General features: G+C 36.2%; 1 pseudogene; it reads left to right on the forward strand.

Moving 5' to 3' along the window:
• The first annotated feature begins 372 nt into the window (after positions 1-372).
• LOC116864412 lies at positions 373-1273 on the forward strand (annotated as a pseudogene).
• The last annotated feature ends 12792 nt before the right edge of the window (positions 1274-14065 follow it).

A 14065-nucleotide genomic window follows, 5' to 3' on the forward strand; every position in this document is an offset into this window, starting at 1 on the left:
CCGATTTATCATTTTTAATGGATCATGCATTTGGTATGCCATTTAAGAAATCTGTGTCTGGGCGCCTGGATGGCTCAGTCAGTTAAGCACTGGACTCAGCTCAGGTCAAGGTCCTGGGATTGAGCCCCCTCATCAGGCTCCACACTCAGTGGGGAATCCACCTCTCCCTCTGCCCTTCCCCTGATTCATGCTCTCTCTCTCTCTTTCAAATAAATAAATAAAATCGAACGAAAGAAAGAGAGGGAGGGAGGGAAGGTTGGAGAAAGGAAGAAAGGGAAAGAAGGAAATCTGCGCCTATCTTCTGTGGCCTAAATACCCTCAATGACCCTGGGTTTGGCAGTGCTCCGCTGGGCTGCAACCCCTGCCACCATCATGGCAGAGTTGGGCCCAAATGAGCACCATGAAAATGAAGCTATTAATTAAATGCATCTTGCTTGTTCAAAAAAAAGGCTTGAGACTCAAAACTATAGATTTATGCTTCCAAGACCTCAAGGATAACAAGGTGGTGGAAGAGACCCTCACTGTGAAGGAGGTCTCTGAGATCCTGAGAGGGCTGCAGGCTGTAGTCTACAGTGAGGTGGAGTTTGAGCTCATTAACACTGCCCACACCAGTGTGTTACCTCTGTGGCAGCTTTTCTCACAAGCTGAGAAGTGGTGCCTCAAACCACAGACAGATATCTCCAAACATGAAAACAGAGAATTATTAGAACAAGTTACAGAATTTGAAAAAGCAGAATTTAAATCTTCAAATAAAAAGCCCATCATAGATACCATGAAGTCAAAATTTGCTCCACTTAACAAGGGTGAAACAACAGAACTTCTGAACAAGGACATTTTTAAGACTTCAAGAAAAGAATGAGAAATTGAAGTGAAGGCTGAAGACCATTGAAATATAGGCAACACATGCATTAGATGAGAAGTCAAAGCTAGAAAGAGAACTGTGGGATTTACAGAATGACCAAGGAAATTAAAAGGATTTTATAAAGGTCTAAGACCTGAATGACTGGAAAACACAGTAGCTGCTTTAAAGAGTAAGTTTCAGAAGACACTTAATGACAAGACAGAAAACCAGAAGTCCCTGGAGGAGAATCTAGCAATGGCCATCCATGATCTATTCAGGGTTCAGAAGCAGCTGAGCATGGCTGAAAAGGAATTAGAGAAGAAATTTCAACAAACAGCAGCTTATCAAAACATGAAAGGCATTCTCACCAGGAAGAATGACCAAATCAAAGACCTGAGGAGAAGACTGGCCAAATACAAATCTGAACATTGAAACCTGAAGATTTCTTCTGGAAGTTGCTACAATGTGAAAGTACAAGCTGTTTCTTACCTCAGGCATGTATTTTGAAACAGTCTGTTATAGTCTCTCTCCTTATTTTTCTAATATATAGACTTGGCTTCTAATATTTAGAATTAGACTTCCTATTTCAGTTATCTAATTGAAAAGAGGGGAACCTACTGACTAATTCTAGCCAGTCATCTTAAACTTCTAGAACTCTAGAGTCTTAGTTCCAATGCAATGAAAATTCTTTATAGTAAAAAAGTGATTTTTAGAGTGGGAAGACGAGTTTTATTCTTTTGAATTAGTATAAAGAGTATATCATTTCAATAACTGTTAAAACTAAATTTTTAAAAATATGTCTAGCTCAAAGTCTAGAAGAGTTTCTTTATGCTTTCTTCCTGCAGTTTTATACTTTAGCTTTTATGTTTAGGCACAGGATCCATTTTGAGTTAATTTTTGGGGTGGTATGTAAATGTGTATGTGTATGATATAAAGGTTAAGATTCTTTTTTTTTTTTTTCATTTTTTCCCCATATCCAGTTTTTCAGCACTGGTTTTTGGAAAGCTATCCTTTCCCATTTAATTACTTTGGCATACTTATTGAATATTAATTGACAAAATGGCCTATCTTTTCTGTTTCATTGACCTACACGTGCATCCTCATGCCAGTTATACTATCTTGAAGTAATGGAGTTTTACAATAAGTCTTGAAATAAAGTTATGTGAGTTCTAAGCTTTTGGTCTTTTCTTGTTTTTAATAATTCTAGATTCTTAACACACACATATATATATGAATCAATTTGTGCTTTTCTTCTAAAACACCTACAAGGATTTTGATTGAGAATAGGTTGACTATATATGGATCAATATGGGAAGAACTGACCTTTTTTAACAATTCAGTCTTCGAATCAGGCAGCATAACTCTCCAATTATCTAGTTCTTAGATTTTCCTACCCATGTTTGGAATACTATACAGGTTCTGGACCAATTTTCTTAAATTTACTATTAAAATAGTAACAGTGTGGAGATTCCTCAAGAAATTAAAAATAGAGCTTCCCTATGACCCTGCCATTGCACTACTGGGTATTTACCCCAAAGATACAGATGTAGTGAAAAGAAGGGCCATCTGTACCCCAGTGTTTATAGCAGCAATGGCCACGGTTGCCAAACTGTGGAAAGAACCAAGATGGCCTTCAACGGACAAATGGATAAGGAAGATGTGGTCCATATACACTATGGAGTATTACGCCTCCATCAGAAAGGATGAATACCCAACTTTTGTAGCAACATGGATGGGACTGGAAGAGATTATGCTGAGTGAAATAAGTCAAGCAGAGAGAGTCAATTATCATATGGTTTCACTTATTTGTGGAGCATAACAAATAGCATGGAGGACAAGGGGAGTTAGAGAGAAGAGAGTTGGGGGAAATTGGAAGGGGAGGTGAACCATGAGAGACTATGGACTCTGAAAAACAAACTGAGGGTTTTGAAGGGGCGGGGGGTGGGAGGTTGGGGGATCCAGGTGGTGGGTATTGGAGAGGTCATGGATTACATGGAGCACTGGGTGTGGTGCAAAAACAAGGAATACTGTTATGCTGAAAAAAAAATTTTTTTAAATAAATAAAAAGGCAAAAAATTACTATTAAAATACTCTGTTTTGAGGCCATTAAAAATCAAATTTTTAAAATTTCACTTTCAAATTGCTTATTGCTAGTATATAAATGCAATTAACTTTTTTTTTTTTTAAGATTTTATTTATTTATTTGACAGACAGAGATCACAAGTAGGCAGAGAGGCAGGCAGAGAGAGAGAGAGGAGGAAGCAGGCTCCCCGCAGAGCAGAGAGCCCGATGTGGGGCTCGATCCCAGGACACTGGGATCATGACCTGAGCCGAAGGCAGAGGCTTTAACCCACTGAGCCACCCAGGCGCCCCTGCAATTAACTTTTGTATACTAACCTTGTATCTAAATACCTTGCTAATTTTCCTTCAAGTCTGGTAAGTGCAGATTCCTTGGTATTTTTTCTACACATTTGATCATGTCATATGAGATAAAAATAGTTTTACTTCTTTTTTTTTTCATTGTGTATGCCCCTTCCTTTATTTTCTTGCCTTTTTGCACTGGTTAAGCACTTCAATAAAGTGATAATAGAAGTGGTGAAAGTGAACCCCTGTGTTTCATTCCCTATCTCAGGTATCAGTTTTTTAAATATAAGGATGATATGTTTTCATAGAATTTCTTTTCATTTTGAGTTTCATTTCATTTCATTCATAGTTTTTGCTGAATAAGTGTACCATAAATGGATGCTAAACTTTGTCAAATATTTATTCTGCATCTAGTGAAATAATTATATTGTTTTTATGTCTCATTGTTTACATGGTGAATAATACTTACTAATTTTCAAATGTTAAACCAACATTTTCCTGAGATGAATTCCACGTGTTGTATTGCCCTTTTTAGATATAACTGGATTCAACTTGCTAATATTGTATTAAGGATTTTTACATCTATGTTCATAAAGGATATTCATCGTAGTTTCCATTTTTTGTAATTCTTTGGTTTTGGAATCAAGGTAATGCTGGCCATGTAAAATGAGTTGGGAGTTATTACCTTCTATTCTATTTTCTGGAGGAGTTAGTATGATTGGTATTATCTCACCATCAAATATTTGGTAGAGGGAATGCAAACTAGTACAGCCACTCTGGAGAATGGTATGGAGATTCCTCAAGACATTAAAAATAGAGATACCCTACAACCCAGTGATTGCACTACTAGGTATTTACCCCAAAGGTACAGTTGTAGTAAAAAGGAGCAGGAGCACATGCATCCCAATATTCATAGCAGCAATGTCCCCAGTAGCCAAACTGTGGACGGAACCAAGATGCCCTTCAACAGACGAATGGATAAAGATGTGGTCCATATATATAATGGAATATTGCTCAGCCATCAGAAAGGATGAATATCCACCATTTGCATCAATATAGATGAAACTGAAAGGGATTATGCTAAGTGAAATAAATCAAGCAGAGAATGACAATTATCATATGGTTTCACTCATATGTGGAACATAAGGAATAGAGCAGAGGACCACAAGGGAAGGGAGGGAAAACTGAATGGGAAGAAATCAGAGAGGGAGACAAACCATGAGAGACTATGGACTCCAGAAACAAACTGAGGGTTACAGAAGGGAAGGGGGAGGGAGGATGGGGTGACCGGGTGATGGATATTAAATAGGGCACGTGTTGGGATGAGCACTGGGTGATATACACAACTAATAAGTCACTGAACACTACAACAAAAGCTTACGATGTACTATATGCTGGCTAACTGAACATAATAATATATATAATATAATACACAATTTTATATATATATATATATAGATTATATAGATATCTATATCTATATCTATATATATATATATATATTCACCAGTAAAGCCAACTGATACTGGAGTTTTCTCTGTAGAAAGGAATTTACTTATTCAATTGCTTTTTTTTTTTTTAATTTATTTGTCAGAGAGAGAGGGAGAAGACATAAGCAGAGGGAGTGGCTGGCAGAGTAGGCAGAGGAGAGAAGCAGGCTCCCTAATGAGTAAGGAGCTCAATGCAGAACTCAATCCCAGGACCCTGGGATCATGACATGAGCTGAAGGCAGAAGCTTAACAGACTGAGCCACCCAGGCATCCCATATTCAATTTCTTTATAGATACAAAGAGATTTACATTTGAAAATTGTTTTAGTTTCTATAGTATCTGCAGTATTATCCTCCCTTTCATTCCTGATATTTGTAAGTTGTCTCTTTCCCCTTTTCCTTGATCAATCTAGCTAGAGGTTTATCAATTTTACTTACGTTTCTAAGCATCCAGCTCTTGGTTTAATTTTTCTCTATTAGTTGTCCATATTCTCTTTGGTTTGTACTCTACCATCATTAATCTCTTTCTTCTACATTATCTTTCATTTTTTCTTATTTTTTTAGCTTCAGAAGATAGAAATTTAGATCATTGATTTTAAATGCTTCTTCACTTTAGTGTGAACATTATTTAGCTAAAAATGTCTCCTAGCATTGTTCTAGCTGCATCCAACAAAATTTTACATACTATGCCTTTATTTTCATTAAGTTAAAATACTTTGTTTCCCTAGTGATTTCTTCCATTCACCTGTTATTTCCTGAAGTGTTTAATTAATTTCCAAAGATTTAAGAATTTTCCAGGCAATATTTTATCATTAATTTCTAGTTTAATTCTGTTGTGGCCAGAAAACATACTGTATGATTTTAATCATTTTGAAATTATTGAGACCTATTTTATGTTCCAGCACATGCTCTTAAGGGACATTCCACGTCTGATTGAAAATAATGAACAATCATCTCCTAATGTTGTGTGGAGTGTTCTATAAGATAACCCATCTAATAGATGGGTATGAAACTAGATGTCAATGACAACAGGAAAACTGGGAAATTCACAAGTGTATGGAAATTAAACAACACACTTTCAGACAACCAATGGCTCAAAGAAGAAATTGAAAGGGAAATAAAAAGTATCTAGAAACAAATAAAAATGCAAACAAAATATACCAAAATGTATGAGATGCAAAAAGCAGTTTTAAAAGAAAGCATACAGCAATAAAGGCCTATATTAAGAAAAAAGAAAGATCTCAAATAAACAACCTAAGTTTATACCTCAAGGAACTAGAAAAAGAATAAACTATACCCAAAGTTAGCAGAAGGAAGAAAATAATAACATTAGAGCAGAAATAAATAAAATAGAGACTAGGACAATAGGAAACTGAGAATAAGTTTTACAAAAAAAATAAATAAAATTGACAAAACTTTATCTAGACTAAGAAAAAAAGAGAAAACTCAAATAAGTAAAATTATAAATGAAAGGGGAGATATTACACTTGATGCCACAGGAATATGAAAGATCATAAGAAACTACAGTTGAGGGACACCTGTGGGGCTCAGTCAGCTAAGTGTCTGCCTTTGACTCAGGTCATGATCCCAGAGTTCTGGAATCCAGTCCTCTATCAGACTTCTTGCTCAGCAGAGAGCCTACTTCTCCCTCTGTAAGCCCTTACCCTGCCTGTGCTATCTTGCTCTCTTTCTCTCTCTGGCAAATAAATAAATAATATCTTAAAAAAAAAAAAAAGAAACTACAGTTGACCCTTGAATAATGCAAGATTTAAGAGCACCAACCCTCCTATGCAGTAGAACATTCACCTATAACTTTTGACTACCCGAACACTTAACTACTAACAGCCTACAGTTGACCAGAAACCTTACTGATAACATTAATAGTCATTAACACATCTTTTGTATGTTATATGTATTATATACTGTATCTTTAAAATAAACTAAGCCAGAGGAAAAAAATATTAAAAAATCATAAGGAAGAAAAATATATTTATAGTACTGTATTATTTAAAATCCACATGTAAGTGGATCTATGCAGTTCAAACCCATGTTGTCCAAGGGTCAACATGAGCAATTAGGAGCAATTAGGCAAGAAAAATATGTAAAATTAATCCAAATTGGAAAGGAAGAAGTAAACTATGTCTGTTTGCAGATGACACAATCTTACACATAGAAAACCCTAATGACTCAAGAAAAAAAAATTAGAACTAATGACCAAATCAGCTTACAAAATATTCATACAAAAATCAATTGCATTTCTATATACCAACATTGAATTATCTGAAAAAAAATCAAGAAAACAATTCCATTTACAGTAGCATCAAAGAGAATAAAATACCTAGGAATAAATTTAACCAAGGAGACCAGAGTTGTACACACTGAAAATCACATGACATTGATGAAAGAAACTGAAGAAGACACAAAAAAATGGAATAATACCCCATTCCTTTGGAAGAATCAACATTGCTAAAACGTCCATACTACTTACCTAAAGCAATCTACAAATTTGATGTAATCCCTAACATCCAATGGCATGTTGTACAGAAATGGAAGAAGACAATCCTAAAATCTGTATGGAACCACAGGAGACCCTGAATAACTAAAGAAATCTTGAGAAAAAGCAAAGCCAAAGGCTTTGTCTCAACTACTGCAAACTCTCATCTCTGTTTCCTCAACTTAATGAAACTGGCATACTTTTTTGGGATCTCCTTCCTACACAGTGATCCAGAAAGTGACAATAGGGAAAAAAATCACAGACATCAGACATGTTGTTTTCCTTTCCTTAGACATTAAGTTTTGCACTAAAAGTAGATATTTCTTATGTTTGTTCAACTTTCTAATTGTTTACAACAGAATATGAATATCATAAATAACAGGGTTAGAACTAGGATGAACCTTTGGCAGCTTACTCCTAAAGAGGCATTCACTTTGGGATGCTGGCTGGCTCAGTCAGTGAAACATGTGACTCCTGATCTCAGGGCTGTTAAGTTCAAGCCCCATGTTGGGGGCGGGGGGTATAAAGAATACTTAAAAATTAGAAAATATTTAAAAAGAAAAAGAGACATTCATTCTTGGGGTCACACAAATGTATGGTCAGAACCTTTAAATTTTCATCCTAGGCATCTCACAAGTTCCAATCTTAATAAATAAAATCACATTGGGGCATCTGGGTGGCTCAGTGGGTTGAAGCCTCTGCCTTCGGCTTGCGTCATGATCCCAGGGTCCAGGATCAAGCCCCCCATCCGGCTCTCTGCTCTGCGGAGATCCTGCTTCCTCCTCTCCCTCTGCCTCTCTCTCTCTGCTTGCCTCTCTGCCTACTTGTGATCCTGTTTGTCAAATAAATAAATAAAATCTTAAATAAATAAATAAATAAAATCACAAAACAAAGTGGAAATTATGGAAAATACTTATAATATACATGACAAACCAAGGAATGGTATTGTCATATTTAAAGCTCTTATAGATATAAAATAAAGGTATAAAAATAGCCAAATTGAAAAAAAAGAAGTGAAGTCACTATTATTTCATCATGGTCAGAAATAAAAGACTGTATATTTAAGTTTTTGATAATTTATGCCAATACAATGTTCAAGAAATGTACCAATTTAAAGTCTCATTGGCTATACTTGCAAGTTCCCAATTCTCAATACCTTCACTTCACTGAAGACAAGAGTGTGTGCTGTGCTTGAGTAAAATGATAATAATTTGGAGTGGCTCCTTTGATGAGTTAGTACAAGAACTGACAAAGTATGTGAAAATTTAAATTGATAATTTGGCATTTAAATTGAAAATCTTCTACAAATTTTCAGAAGCACTATTTTGTGCAATTGTATCACTTCTTCTGGCAATTAAGCTGTAGGAGCATAGGCAAACATTTGAGTTGATTAAAGGTTTGCTGAATAGATGAGTATCAGCAGGGCAAGAGGGCAATATTATTGAGAATGTTGCCAGGAGAGAGTTTTAAGTCAGAAATCACCCTGAATGGGGCACCTGGGTGGCTCAGTGGGTGAAGCCTCTGCCTTCGGCTCAGGTCATGATCCTGGGGTCCTGGGATCGAGCCCCGTATCGGGCTCTCTGATCAGCAGGGAGCCTGCTTCCCTTCCTCTCTCTCTGCCTGACTTTCTGCCTACTTGTGATCTCTCTCTGTCAAATAAATAAATAAAAATCTTTTTAAAAAAAACCAAAACATTAAACCTCTGCCTTCGGCTCAGGTCATGATTTCAGGGTCCTGGGATCAAGCTTCACATGGGGCTCTCTGCTCAGTGGGGAGCCTGCTTCCTCCTCTCTCTCTGTCTTCTTGGGATCTCTGTCTGTCAAATAAATAAATAAAATCTTCAAAAATAAAAAAAAGAAATCACCCTGAATAAGGTGCAGTACATAATTAACTTTTTTCCCAGAGAAATTTAACTACACCAATCATATAAATAGAACTCAGTATCAAAGACAACTTATAACTAGTGTTTAGAAGTGATAAGACAGCACTGTTCCTTCATACTTGTCTCAAGTTTCAATGATGTGATGGCAAATGTTATCATATGATCACATATTTCATTAAATCTTTGCAAAGGAAAACTGGTTCACTGCTATGGAGTCATCACTTGGATTCTGGTTAGGTTACATTTAGTTAATAAAGAAATAAATAGCTGAACTCTGTTTGCCTTTTATATCCCATTCTCTTTGCCAAATACTCAAGGCTTAGGGAGGGTCACTTCAGCACAAACTTGCAAATTTCCAGAATAAGTGCTGATTCTGTAATCTCTTGTTGTGTAATCAGACTCTGGAGAACTACCTTGTGAGAGTTAAGACTGCTTCTCTCAGCAAAACTTGCCATTTGCTATTGCAAAATATAACTGAAGACAACTCATAATTTGAGGGTACATAATTAAGGAAACTCTTAAAATGATCTTCCTGAAAAAGATGATAGACCATGATCCACCCTTACCTACACCTCAGTTCCTTTAAAAAAGTCAAATCACTTTCACATGTAGAAAATTATTTCTTTGAGATGCAGCCCAGCTGTTCCTTCTCTAATATAAAAACTGATCTTTGATGGAATTGCTCACTGCTCCATCCCATCTAACCTTCTTTGGGATCCTTCACCACTCACACCTCAGATGGAAGTAGAGATGTTTCCAAGGGTTGCTCACACTCCGGGTCTAATCAACTTTTCTACAGGGGAAAAATAATAATAATAATAAGTCTTGTCTTTTATTACTCTAAGAGAATATGCCTCCTTCTTGGCAATAAACACAATTCTTCTAATTGTTTAGGGACATTCTTATTTGCCTGTGGCCCTTCTAGTTGGAATACAATAAACTGCACTGAAATAAATGCATGCACCAGTTCTAAGTATATGAAACACCCTACAAAATCATTTCAGGCCAAAGAGATCTTTTCTTATCTAAGTTTATTTTAACCATTTATGTGATCATAAAAGAGTCTTTAATTCTTATTTTCTAGGAATCACAATATATAAAGCAATAAATGTAAAAATATGCTTAGTAAAAGAAGGGAAAATTAAATTAAACAAGGGAAGAAAGGGAAAGAGGAAAATTGCAGCTTGAATTGGACTCTTCCATACTCCCTGAAGATCTCCCCCTACTCAAGAATATTTCAGGCTAGGTAGTGTTTGCTGAAACTGGGAAAGGTAGGAAAGAAAGAAGGGGTACTAGATAATGATAAAATTTCTTGTTCCCAAGCCATGAGCTCCACAAGGACAGTAAGTTGACACAGTCTGTGAAAACGATTTTCCAAGTGGAGGATATGGAAGGGTGAATATATGAAGGAACTTGGGTTTAGACTGATAATTAACCCAGGTGTCTGTGTTATCTGTTACTATGTAACAAACCACCCCAACACATGGTTATCTAAAATAACAGCTATTTGTTCATGATTCTTCAAACTAGGGCTGATCACAGCAATGCTTTTGTTGTCTTGTTGGGTTCATCTAGAATCTATCTCTCACACATCTGTGATTTGTCTGGAGGATTGAATGAGACTATAAAATCCCAGACCTCACTCATGCCTCTGAGACTTCTTTTATCAGTGAATCTCTATAGATTCTAAACATTAATGTTTCTTGCAATCCTCAATTTTCCTCTTTCCCTTTCTTCCCTTGTTTAATTTAGGAGAACTATCTCAGTTGGGGTATTTTTTTTCTCTTGTATACTCTCAAACTAGCCTGTGCATTGCTCCTCCCACCCCCATGCCTGCATTAAAGCTACACTGCAACTGCCTTTTTTTTAATTATTTATTTTCAGCGTAACAGTATTCATTGTTTTTGCACCACACCCAGTGCTCCATGCAATCCGTGCCCTCTCCAATACCCACCACCTGGTTCCCCCAACCTCCCACCCCCTGCCCCTTCAAGACCCTCAGATTATTTTTCAGAGTCCATAGTCTCTCATGGTTCACCTCCCCCTTCCAATTTCCCTCAACTCCCTTCTCCTCTGCAACTGCCTTTTAACCTCTCTGCATCCTCACTCCCCACTCATCCTACTCCTAATTCAGACCCCATCCACACCTCCATTGTCAAATACATAGAGTGGACTGTCAGTTGCTGATAAGCCGAGTCTTCTTGTCCACAGTTTCATTCCCAGTGTCTGGCACAGTGCCTGGAACAGAATAAGTGGTCAATATACTTGTTGAGGATGACTAAATAACAAAATCATGAACTGAAAGTAAAAATAAAAATTGCATTCCACCTCACTGGAATTTCCACAAATAAGTAACATAAGTCATTCAAGGGAATATAAATTCCAGGGGTTGGAATGATGAGTCATTACAGTGAGTTAATGGCAGTATTTTTGATAAATCCATTGCTTCATAAGTATGACATCCAACTAAAGTAGGTTTTTCTCAAGAAAAAAAGAATCATTACAGAATAAATCATTTAATAAAGAGATATGAAGCAATAATACCAAGGTACCATTTTTCACCAGTTCTAAGTATATGAAACACCCTAGAAAATCATTTCAGGCCAAAGAGGTCTTTTCTTATCTAAGTTTATTTTAACCATTTATGTGATCATAAAAGAGTCTTTAATTCTTATTTTCTAGGAATCACAATATATAAAGCAATAAATGTAAAAATATGCTTAGTAAAAGAAGGGAAAATAAGTGGTTACTGTTCAATCTCTTAATCTCTAAACCCACGAAGTTCTCACAGAACTCCATGTTTTATACCTGCAACTCTTCAAGCCAGCGACATCTTTACCCACTTGACTAACTTCTCTTCTTTCTTCAAAATTCAGCTACCTTGTTATCAATTCCAAGAAGCATTCCATAAATCATTCCAACTGCATTAGGTGACATCCCACTTGCTCCCCCCAGTATGCACTAGCCCTTTCTGTATAGTAACACATCATCAAAATTATACGGTAGCTCACCCATTAAACTACAACTTCCTTGAGTACAAAGAAAGTAGACACTCAACAAAGGTTTGTGGAAGAAAAAAATGGATGAGAGGAGGAATTAACCACTACATACTACATGAGGGCATTGACAATCACCAAACAAAAACAGAAAGATGTCTGGACTCACCACTTTCACTCATCTTATCTGAGGCAGGACATTATCTAAATGTGTCTGAATATTTTTCTGCACTCTTCCACCAGCAATCATGACCTATGATTCTATATTCTTAATAAGTGACTACATTAGGGGAGAGGGAGAACAAGGATATAGGAAATGAGAACAGTGGGGAGTCTAGAAAGGAATTATTTTCTCCTAAGTAACATTACTTCCAAATTTTAGCAATGATAATAAATTAACGTTTATTTTTTGAGGATTTCCATAACATACACTGTGCTAAGGATGTCCTAGTATTAATTCTTTTCTTCCTCACAACATGACTAACCGCTAGGCCTGCCTGAGGGAAAAGATGTTCAGTCATAATTGGAAAGGGGCAGAAGCTTGGATCAACTAGATGACATAAATTCATAATAAATTTCAACCATGACACTATATGGCTCCAGTGTCACTGAACAATTCTAGAAAGGAAGCTTCTTTGTCTTTGTGCTAAGATCTGTCCATTGAATCTAGTAATAACAACTATAAAAGTACTTTCAAAAGATTGGGGTTATTATTCTATTATTTCTTAATGATATTTTTTATAACAAACACATCTTCAGACTTTGAGTTCTATTTGAGACAGAAAGTAAATTTCCCTGCTGAAATTTTACTCTATTTCCATTTTAGAAAGCAACACTGAAGTCAGATGTCTATCCAGCTGTCACTGTGTTATTGGTAGAGCTGGACTAAAAAACACGGCCTGGAGTCAAAAGGCCACTCCCTCAAACTTAACTGAACTTACCAACCAGTTCCTGGAAAAACAACCAGTTATGAAACTCTGAATGTTCTCCTGGTCAACCTCTACCTCCCCACCTCCCCTCCACTCCTCCAGAAAGGGCTATCTTATGCTTATTTGTTCACCCTTTTCCCAAATAAAGGGAGCACCAGGGTCAGATACATATAATTTACAGAGTCCAGGGCAAAAATGCAAATGTTGGGCCCTTTGCTCAAAACCAGGGGAAGGATGCTATTGAAGACAGTAATAGATTAAACTCTTCTCTGTTCCTCTGAAACCTCATTCTCTACTTGTCATGGGGCTTTTATATACTACTTAAAGTTATTCTAAATAAAGAAAAATTAAAATATAAAATTATTAGCAATGCCAAATATCTCATAACAATCACTACCAAAAATTACTTTGATCCATCAGCTGGCAACCTGAGTAAGACATTTGAAAATTTTGTTGAAAGCAAAGAATTAGAAATAACTGACTTGCAGGAGCACCTGGGTAGCTCAGTCAGTTAAGCATCTGCTTTCAGGTCAGGTCATGATCCCAGGGTCCTGGGATCAAGCCCTGTATCAAGCAGGGAGCCTGCGCTTCTCCTTCCCCCTCTGCTGCTCCCTCTGCTTCTGCTTTCTCTCTCAAATAAATAAAATCTAAAAAAAAAAAAAAAAAAAAAAAGAAATACCTGACTTGCAAAATCTATTACATATACATTTGTCATTCACTTTCTCACAACCAAGATTTATCAAATTACTATTAATTATATCTATTGCTCTTTCAGTTAGCAGTCTCATATAACACGATATGCTCAGAAAGAATGAAAAATCTGAATTATCATTCATTTCACTACATTTTTCCAATATAATTTTAAAAGTATAATATTTGTATTTCATATGCCTTAAATATATATTGATACATGTTTGGAGCTGCAGACTTATGATTTTTATCATATGACTTACATAGAAACTCCCCGTTATGTAACTTAATTGGCAAAACCAGTTATGGTTGTCAAGTCATTTAGTTAAGTCAGATTCATCCTCAATTAAAAAAAACTAACTTTATTTTTGAGTTAAAAT

The sequence above is a fragment of the Lontra canadensis genome, unplaced genomic scaffold (assembly GCF_010015895.1).
Source record: "Lontra canadensis isolate GAN:19392208 unplaced genomic scaffold, GSC_riverotter_1.0 scaffold5, whole genome shotgun sequence".
Lineage (NCBI taxonomy): Eukaryota > Metazoa > Chordata > Mammalia > Carnivora > Mustelidae > Lontra > Lontra canadensis.